General features: G+C 42.3%; 1 pseudogene; it reads left to right on the plus strand.

Moving 5' to 3' along the window:
* The first annotated feature begins 9,944 nt into the window (after positions 1-9,944).
* On the plus strand, positions 9,945-10,062 carry LOC124617313 (annotated as a pseudogene).
* The last annotated feature ends 1,166 nt before the right edge of the window (positions 10,063-11,228 follow it).

The following is an 11,228-nucleotide window of genomic DNA, read 5'->3' on the forward strand; positions in this document are numbered from 1 at the left end:
CAATACGCCAGTCACTACTCTTGATGAATTGTGGTATCGTGTTGAAGCTTCATGGGGAGCTGTACCTGTACACGCCATCCACTCAATGCCCAGGCGTATCAAGGTCGTTATTACGACCAGAAGTGGTTGTTCTGGGTACTGATTTCTCAGGATCTATGCACCCAAATTGAGTGAAAATGCAGCCACATGTCAGTTCTAGTATAATATATTTGTCCAATGAATACCCGTTTATCATCTGCATTTCTTCTTGGTGTAGCAATTTTAATGGTCAGTAGCGTATGTTGGCGGTAGTAGAATAGTTCGGCAATGAGCGTCAAATGCCGGTTTTCTAAATTTTTCAATATTCTCGAACAAAAAGTCGCCTTTTCTCCAGGGATTCCCATTTGAGTTCCCCAAGCATCTCCCTAACACTTACGCGTGGTTCGAATCTATAGATAACAAATCTAGCAGCCTGTGTCTAAACTGCTTCGATGTCTTCCTTCAATTCGACTTGGTACTGGTTCCAAACACTCGGGCAGTACTGAAGAATGATCGCACCAGAGTCCTGTATGCAGTCTCCATCACAGATGAACCACCGCTTTGCAACGTTACGCCCAGATATTTAAACGACTTTATAACCCTCCTACCTCTCCGGCTAATTAGGCTTTCCTATATGACCGTGTACCTGAAGTCCCTAATCTGTGGGGGAAAAGACATCTACTCCGAAGAATAACGCAAAACCTAGAGAAGTAGATTAAGTTATAATCGAATCGCCACTGCTCAGTACTCTACTAATGACGATTAGAAACAAAGTTCAGTTAACTTTATATATTTTAATTACGTAAACTAGTTTTTTTAATTTACAGCAGTTAGTGGAAAATTTGGAAGAAAGATTTTCAAAGTATGTCATTAATGAAACAACCAAGGGTCGCCAGTTCCTCACCGGAATAAGAATAATTAAACTGAAACTGAACTTTATACTCGTAAGTAATCTTACTTAAAAATAGCTATTGGCGTCATGACGAAGGAACAGTACCTAACGCACACTTTTAAGTATCTCACACCACAGACGTCACAGTAGCCAGATAATAATCAAATAGCAAAAACATTCATCATATCATATTAATTTTCAAAGATCAATTAAAGTAAGATTGCTTACTGGCTGTGGACAAAAGCTTTTGGTTACGTTACTCACCGTAATACTGACTGTCGTAATTGTAGCAAGCAGAAAGATTGTTTGAATTTAGTCACTGGTAAGGACTGTGATTTACCTAGCAGTTACTTTGATATTTCTTTTTATTGAAAGTTACACATTATGCCACAAGCTATAAATTAGAACCGTACTTTGACAAATAAATTCAGTGTCCAAGTTACGTAAAGTTTTACTACCATTTTTTTTTTATTATGAAAGTTACTCTGTTTTTTGAAAATGAATTAATACTGGCTTTTGCAACATTCTATTTCTGACATTATTCATACTACAACCAAAGATTTCATTATTATGTAATTGTTCAAAAGTTGGAAAAATTATCTTTTGATAATCTAATAAATTAATATCCACTTCACTTTCAGTTCAATTCCTGATTATCTGCGTTCATGCAAAGGGATAGGATGGATACCACTTGGATAATGACTTAGGAAAATTATTTACGTGACAGTATGCAAGAAAACAATGTTATTCAAGCAATAAAGTTCCAACTACGCTTTTCAGTCTATTACACTTCTAGTTATAAAAAATCTAGATCTAATTTCACTCCATGATGCTGTTGGTTTGTCGGGTGGCCAATAACAAGGGCCCACAGTACTCTTGATGTTATGTGAATTATTCTTGCTGCAATTGTATTGCGCCCAATAAATGTCATAGCTTGCCAATATTAAACATCCGCCGAAACAACCATCTCAGTTTTCACTGCTCCGCACATAGGAAACAGACTTTTTGTCTACGCACTTTCGCATAGCCACATGGGCGAATACACGCAACCAACATCTCCTCGCTACTCCCAACTGCTACTACTTTTGGCGCGCTCGCACGCCCAACGACAATTCATTTACAATTTATTACACTCTTTGATGATAGCTTTTCCCTGACTAGGCCAGTGTGTCTACTTACAAATGTTAACATTCCACACGTATTCTCTTTCTTGAATAACAATTAGCATTTGTAACTTGACAACATATTTTCAAGAACAATATTCAGCACAGCTAATGGAGCAAACGTAGCAAAACACGTAGAAAATGTATGATCATCCACAGAGTTGTGGTGTTACAACTTGACTGCGTCAAGAAGGACACTAATAATAATGATATATCCGAACGTTACTGATTTGATGTTTTCCATAAATCTAGAAATATGGAATATGTCTTCTGCTTCATTCGTAGTTGTCAGTCTGTAATGCCAGGAAAGGGTAAGCTGAGCTTCGCATGAGCGATGCTTTTTAACACCACGCTGATTCGTGGATAATAGCTTCTCAGTCTCAAGAAAGTTTCTTTCGCATCCTGGAAAGGTCTGGTGTAATACAACTAGCGGGGATAATTTCAATATGCTGATTGTGTACTTTTGTTAGGAATTTGCGTCATTTAGCGTCAGATGAACTCAAGTCAATGTTTCTGAATTTCCCTAAAGTTCTCCTCACTCGCTCTTGCAGCCAGTTGAAATTAGTGTGCGTTAAGCTGATCTTCACACCTCTCATAGCTTATGAACAGAGGAATGCTAAAATTATAAAAAAAATAGACACTTCCTTCGTTCAATGTTCTATTTAAGTTATAACATCTCGGTTACATACTCTAGTATTTTCACTTAATTTGGACGAAAATCCCTAATCCTATATTTTTTCAATATACACTCCTGGAAATTGAAATAAGAACACCGTGAATTCATTGTCCCAGGAAGGGGAAACTTTATTGACGCATTCCTGGGGTCAGATACATCACATGATCACACTGACAGAACCACAGGCACATAGACACAGGCAACAGAGCATGCACAATGTCAGCACTAGTACAGTGTATATCCACCTTTCGCAGCAATGCAGGCTGCTATTCTCCCATGGAGACGATCGTAGAGTTGCTGGATGTAGTCCTGTGGAACGGCTTGCCATGCCATTTCCACCTGGCGCCTCAGTTGGACCAGCGTTCGTGCTGGACGTGCAGACCGCGTGAGACGACGCTTCATCCAGTCCCAAACATGCTCAATGGGGGACAGATCCGGAGATCTTGCTGGCCAGGGTAGTTGACTTACACCTTCTAGAGCACGTTGGGTGGCACGGGATACATGCGGACGTGCATTGTCCTGTTGGAACAGCAAGTTCCCTTGCCGGTCTAGGAATGGTAGAACGATGGGTTCGATGACGGTTTGGATGGACCGTGCACTATTCAGTGTCCCCTCGACGATCACCAGTGGTGTACGGCCAGTGTAGGAGATCGCTCCCCACACCATGATGCCGGGTGTTGGCCCTGTGTGCGTCGGTCGTATGCAGTCCTGATTGTGGCGCTCACCTGCACGGCGCCAAACACGCATACGACCATCATTGGCACCAAGGCAGAAGCGACTCTCATCGCTGAAGACGACACGTCTCCATTCGTCCCTCTATTCACGCCTGTCGCGACACCACTGGAGGCGGGCTGCACGATGTTGGGGCGTGAGCGGAAGACGGCCTAACGGTGTGCGGGACCGTAGCCCAGCTTCATGGAGACGGTTGCGAATGGTCCTCGCCGATACCCCAGGAGCAACAGTGTCCCTAATTTGCTGGGACGTGGCGGTGCGGTCCCCTACGGCACTGCGTAGGATCCTACGGTCTTGGCGTGCACCCGTGCGTCGCTGCGGTCCGGTCCCAGGTCGACGGGCACGTGCACCTTCCGCCGACCACTGGCGACAACATCGATGTACTGTGGAGACCTCACGCCCCACGTGTTGAGCAATTCGGCGGTACGTCCACCCGGCCTCCCGCATGCCCACTATACGCCCTCGCTCAAAGTCCGTCAACTGCACATACGGTTCACGTCCACGCTGTCGCGGCATGCTACTAGTGTTGAAGACTGCGATGGAGCTCCGTTATGCCACGGCAAACTGGCTGACACTGACGGCGGCGGTGCACAAATGCTGCGCAGCTAGCGCCATTCGACGGCGAACACCGCGGTTCCTGGTGTGTCCGCTGTGCCGTGCGTGTGATCATTGCTTGTACAGCCCTATCGCAGTGTCCGGAGCAAGTATGGTGGGTCTGACATACCGGTGTCAATGTGTTATTTTTTCCATTTCCAGGAGTGTATTTTTATCTCTTGGTGGATCACAAATAGAGCGAAAGAAAAATCAAGCAGGCAAACAAGGTTTCTAACTTCTTCAGGGACACATTACAAAAACAATTATACGAAGCAAAAGCAGCAGCACTGGAATTTGTGCATCACATTGTAAAACATAACCCTAGTTCAATACTCCACTACAGAAAACTGATGTACCTGTGCAAGACGACCTGTGCGACCACATAGTTCTCGGTTTTGATAGAAACACTGTCTATTGCTTTACAGACTGTGGGCGGGTACGCCATGTCCTCCTACAGTAACGTGGCATCTTTAGTGTGATGCTACTGTTCGAGCGGCTGCACAAACCGGGGGCTCAAGGATGCAACAGTTTCGTCTATATAAGTAATGATTTTGTTAAGAAGGCGTCAGCCTTCGTGCAGCCGCTAGAGCAACAGGATCCGCTCACACAGAAGATGCCACGTTACAATAGAAGGAGAAGGCGTACCCAAATCCTTAAATATGCCTTCGTTGTTTGGAAACATGAAATTCCTGAATGGCTGCAAATGGTCTCCAGAGTAGCGGAACATAACCGTTTCCAACCAATAATCGGTTCAGCTGGACCAAGCGACTCAGTCCATTCCGTGTAAACACCGCTAATACCGTTATGGATCCACCATCAGCTTGTACAGCCCATTGTTGACAACTTCGCTCCATGGCCTCGTGCAGTCTGCGTCACTTTCGAACCGTGCCATCAGCTCTTACCAACGGAAATCGGGACTCATCTGACCAGACAACGGTTTTATATTCGTCTAGGGTGCAACCGATTTGGTCAGGAGAGGCCCTGTTGCCGATGTGCCATTAGTAAATGCGCTCGCGCCGGTCGTCTGCTGCCTTAGCCCATCAACGTCAGATTTCGCCGCACTGTCAGAACGGATACGTTCGTCGTAGTCCCACATTGATTTCTGCAGTTATTTCAGGCAGTATTGCTTGTGTGTTAGCAGTGCCAACTCTACGGAGACGTCAATGCTGTCGGTCGTTAAGTGAAGGCCGTCGGCCCCTGCGAATTCCGTGGTGAGAGGTAACGCCTGGAATTTGGTATTCTCAGCACACCCTTGTCGCTGTGGGTATCGTAATGTTGAATTCCCTAATGATTTCCGAAATGGAATGTCTCATGCGTCTAGCTCGAACTTCCCTCGCCCGTTAAGAGTCTGTTAACACCCGTCGTGCAGCCAGTGCACTGTGTAACATTCCCTGGCAGCACACACACTATTGATGGACTGAAATGACATTTAATTGTACTATGTACGCCGCTATGAAGCAATTCGTATGTACTGTAATTGTTTAACAAAAAATATTATTTAATTTTGTATAAAGGACGTTGGTTATTGTTGTAATATTTTCTGTATTAATATTCTCGATGTATTTATGATTGTAATATTTCTATACTCATAATGTAATTGCGAAATATGTTAATATCTGCGATGAAAAAATGTAAAATATAGCCACAGAGGAAAATAATGTTGTATGATTACAAAGAGATATTCACAATCAGCAATAGTATAAATAGCACTACATAATGTGCATTCTTTGTCGTCTTCCTCGAGAGCTGAGAGAGAGAGGAACCTGTGACGTAGCATTATATGAATGAGTAGACTTCCTTTGTCTGTGTCTATCTTTAGCCGCCATTAGAGGAGAATTTATAAAGGTGTGTTATTTGAATTATTGTTATGGTCTAAATACATTATAATTTATCAAAATTGTGTATTACTAATGTACATTAGCTTGCCCATGGCATCTATAATATTTCTTTAAAGAATTTTCAGCACTTTTAGCGATTATCGTTGGTGTTGCTGGGCTGTGCCGCGACAGAACGATTTGCAGCGGCGGCACATTTAAAAAATTGTTCCGCTATAAAATTAAACAAACCCGTAAATCGGGAGCAGGTAAAATTAGCAGTGAATTACGAAATATTTTTCTTTTACAGCGATCCTGAGGCTGACTGAATTTATTACTGGTATTACATTTTTGCATTCATAGGCGGATAATTAACGTTGAAGTTGTTAATCTGTTGGTTCTTTCAATTTCTAAAGCAAATAACTTAAACGTATAGTGAAGTGTGTTTTGTCAATGATAATTAAACGTTCAGGTCGGCTTGGCAATATTTAACCATTTTATGCTAACAGAGACAGTCTTGTGTTCCATAGCTAACGCCGGGAAAGAATTCAGTAAATATTTAAAAACCCACTGCATCTAGAAAATATGTGCCAAGGCCGAAATACGTAAAAAATTTAATTTAAATAATTTTCAAAGTCATAGATGTTATTAATCAGTTAGTTTGAATTTATCAGCATGAGAGGGTTGCTAAAGTTCACGTAATTTTAAATGTGCTTAATTCTGTCTAAATGAATTTTTATTACTACACGTAAAAAAAGGGGTTCTACAACAAAGTTCGTACTGAAAGAGTAAATAACAGAAATATTTAAAGCCATTTCTTCCCCATTTTCATCCATTCATTTTACATTATATATACATATATATATATATATATATCATTAAACTGGCGCCCAACAACGCTGGGCCCGAATAAGCAGTGGCCACAAAATACCCATGAGATAATTAGGGAATTATAGTAGTCGAACTTTGTTGGAGAACAATTAATAATTTTTTCATGTATTGTATGTATTGCGTAACCAATATTGTGTGGTAATACCTGTATATGATTTTTTGCATGAGAACACTATATACCCAGAGGCAAGCTGAAGAAGAGAGCTCATTATATCAAAAAATTAATTACCTACCACAATACCAGGGGGCAGCTGCACCCAAGATAGATCACCATAAGGTAAAGCTACAGTGTAGTTGTCCTGTGGGTAGTAAAGTAGCCTCAGTGCGGTGTTCTCGGATCATTAGTGTTGTGCTTGTTGTCAGTGTTTTTTTAAAAAAAATAACAGGACATTTGAGTAGTTAGTCATCGTAGTATATAATAAGTGTGTTTCAATAAATGACAATTTATTGTGTGATTATGTCAGTGAAACCTGACTGTTAGGATATTTAGTTCAGATATTGTTTCTTTTGTTGACTATGGTTAGATTGCGTAGTCAGAAAAAGTATAAAATGGATAATGAACAACAGTTAGCAAGCAGTGATACCGAGTTAGAAAGTGGGGCACAAAGTAATAGTGGCGTAGTTCAGGAAGTACAATGTGAGAATCTGGGGGCAGAAGGGCAAGAAATGTTGCCACTGCCAGCCAGTGATTCAGTTGAAAGTAGAAATACCGTGCCACCCACAAGCACTAGACACGGACCAGAGAGTGGTGAGGTGTCAGAAGTGCAATCATTAAGAGTTATGTTCGAGCGCATGCTCAATTTCCAAGCTACGTTTGTGCATGAACAAGCAGAGCGTGACCAGAGATTGGTAGCTGAATTTGCACTATGCAAGCAGAACGAGAAACTGAACGTGATGCTAAACAAGCAGGGCGTGATCGATGCCAGCATGAGAGAGACTTGCAGTTAATGCAACCTTTAGAAGCTATGCAAAGTGAGATTGTTAGTTTGAGACAAAACTATGAAACCATACCCAAAGCGGTGCAAGAACTGAGCGAAAGAGTAGATAATATCCAGGTGGCTAACGCCAGTATCGTAGATGAAATCAGTGTACTGTCTAACATGATGGAAAAATTAGAAATTGACACAAGTCAAGCAACAGAGCAGAAAATGTCCGAACAGGCTAACAAAATTGAAAAGGAATTTACGAACTGGTTAGAGGCGATAGACACCGCCCTTAAACAATAGACGAGAAGGTACACGCCGAGATTGAGGCCAAAGACTTGGGCTCGAGTGCCCACAGCGGAATGTCAACCGTCGTCTTGCGGAGCTGGAAAACAGCTTATTGCATGGCGGCGCACAGGCGTGTGTGACGCCAGCCAGGTCCAACAATGATAGGCATATAAATACAGCAGTGAAAAATTGTGACTGCGAGAATGAACAGGCAACCAATGTTAGCGAAACAAACAAATGTCACTCCAAAATAGTGATTGTAGAAAGCCTGATAAACAACCGACAGTTTCAGATCTTTACAATGGAGAAGAAATCTGTTCACCCTGTAGTATTTATCAAGGGATTTAGAAACATTTTGCCTAGTGTTTGGAGTCATACACAGAAAATACAGTACGTTATGTCTTACATACAAGAAGATGCTGGCCGGCCGCGGTGACCGTGCGGTTCTGGCGCTGCAGTCCGGAACCGCGGGACTGCTACGGTCGCAGGTTCGAATCCTGCCTCGGGCATGGGTGTGTGTGTGATGTCCTTAGGTTAGTTAGGTTTAAGTAGTTCTAAGTTCTAGGGGACTTATGACCTAAGATGTTGAGTCCCATAGTGCTCAGAGCCATTTGAACCATTTTTAGGAGATGCTGCATTATGGGCGACCGAAGCAGCTGACAGTTGCGACTCATATGAGCAATTTGAAAAGAAGAGATAATGTACTAGTGTAGAAGCATTTAATTATAAGAATATGATTGACTTTCTCTTTCGTTTATGATTATTTGTGTTATGTCTTCTTTTTAATTAGTGTTAGCTTAAACAGGCTCTAAATGTCTGCACAGATAACCTGATCAGTGCAATTATTTGTAGTGTTAAATTGTGACAGAGATCAGTCAGGAGGAACATTTTAGTAGTGATTAGTTTGTGTACCGCATGATATTCTATATGTGTGTCAAACTTGAAATGTTTCTTAGTACAGTCTTTTCTATTATATATATATATATATATATATATATATATATATATATATATATATATATATATATATATATGTGTGTGTGTGTGTGTGTGTGTGTGTGTGTGTGTGTGTGTGTGTGTGTGTGTGTGTAGCTGTCAGATTGACAGGTTCGAACTCAGAATAATATTAATAATATGAGACCCTGAGAACTTTATTTTCAAACCAGTATTATCAAAGAGAGTAATGCACCCAGTAGTGACCCGAGGGCACCATGGGAGGCAAACTTATTGCAAATTTAAGTAACGCAAAGTTACGCACAAAGGAGCTCCAATTGAAGCATGTGCAGATCGAATCAGTTAAAAGAGCTAGCCTGATACAGTCCAAGTCAATTTTAGCTTACAGAGACTACACTGTAGTTACGTAGGACCTTGCAAGTAAAGTGAGACATAATTTCAAAGGAGTTATTGAACAATATGCCTGAATCCGGCTGGAATGCACAAATAAAATCTACTCGAACATTAATGTAGATGATTTTTGGGCAAACTAATACGAAATTTTAATATTTGTTACCATGTACGCCTTGGTAAAGAGCGAACAAAGAAGTTATGAATGTGCTGTTACAAAAAATTGCACAACGGACATTGTAACTGAAAAAACTTAAACAAAAGTGCAGTATTGTGTGGCAGAGACAGACAGTGACTGTTAAAACTGCAGCAATACGTCACTAGGTTGTTTCGAACAAGCAATAAGAAACTGTATCATCGCCGTGTGTGCAAGTGGATAAGGAACTAACACGACACGAACAGTGAGCCAATTATAGACGGTGGACCAAGCTAGTGTCTAACTATAACATGTACTGTGCGTGTGTACAAAAAAAAAAAAAAAAAAAAATATTCCTTGTGTGTCAAGAGACGCCAGGAAAGCGCATTGAGTACAGAGATACATTTTGTTTTACTAGCGTATGACAAGTCATGACATGGTGAAAAAATATTGTGTGCCCATAAAACGCGTTAGGCAACGGCCTTGCCGCAGTGGATACACCGGTTCCCGTCAGATCACCGAAGTTGAGCGCAGTCGGGTGTGGCCGGCACTTGGATGGGTGACCGTCCGGGCCGCCATGTGCTGTTGCCACTTTTCGGGGTGCACTCAGCCTCGTGATACCAATTGAGGAGCTACTCGACCGAATAGTAGCGGCTCCGGTCAAAGAAAACCATCGTAACGACCGAGAGAGCGGTGTGCTGATCACACGCCCCTCCTATCCGCATCCTCAATGAGGATGACACGGCGGTCGGATGGTTCCGATGGGCCACTTGTGGCCTGTAGACGGAGTGCATAAAACGCGTTACTGCGACAACGAAACATTGTGCAAACCAGCCTAGTGAAGGCCTACTGAATAGTAACTGCCAATAACTGTGTGCGTTCTTTCCCACAGCAGGAAAAATGCCCATCAGGATAGTACACTGTTTGTGAACTTGTTGCATGTTTGCTGGAGCACTGCAAGAAGATGTCACACGGGCGAGCTGATACACAACGCGCATCCGGCTACCTCAGCCATGCAGCGGCCGCAGCAGCCCGTAGCAGACCAGACAGCCACACGCATCTCCGCGCCGTAGCTGTCAACACCGGGGTCGGTGACCTACACGGAGCCGACGCGCCGCGCCGAGCGCCGCTCAACAATCACTCCGCACCGCTCACCAACTACAGCATTATTGACATATTCTAACATATTTACACAAACTGCATAACATGTCAATGAACTCGATTTTTGACAAACATTGAACACTTATTATGTATACCCGTAAATTGACGAGAGAAAATGAACACTAACAAGTGTAAAAAAGTGGCTCTGAGTACTATGGGACTTAACATCTGTGGTCATCAGTCCCCTAGAACTTAGAACTACTTAAACCTAACTAACCTAAGGACATCACACACATCCATGCCCGAGGCAGGATTCGAACCTGCGACCGTAGCAGTCACGCGGTTCCGGACGGAGCGCCTAGAACCGCTAGACAACCGCGGCCGGCACTAACAAGTGTAGGAGATGGATTTGTAACACGTAGGTAGTGAGAACATAATGAAAGTAACGTTGTACTAAATGATTTCAAAAAACTAAGTGATATATCCTAGGACAAGTGACCTTGCAGTATATCGCAAAATGATAACTACGAGTTGTTAAACTCACACAACAAACTTTCGTTGAACTGTATGTGACTGTGATATTATGTAACCGTTGATGACAAACTGCTAAAGCATTTAAAAACAATTACTGTTAAAGAGACAAGATTAATCATGAA

This window comes from Schistocerca americana, chromosome 5 (genome assembly GCF_021461395.2).
Source record: "Schistocerca americana isolate TAMUIC-IGC-003095 chromosome 5, iqSchAmer2.1, whole genome shotgun sequence".
Classification (NCBI taxonomy): Eukaryota; Metazoa; Arthropoda; class Insecta; order Orthoptera; family Acrididae; genus Schistocerca; species Schistocerca americana.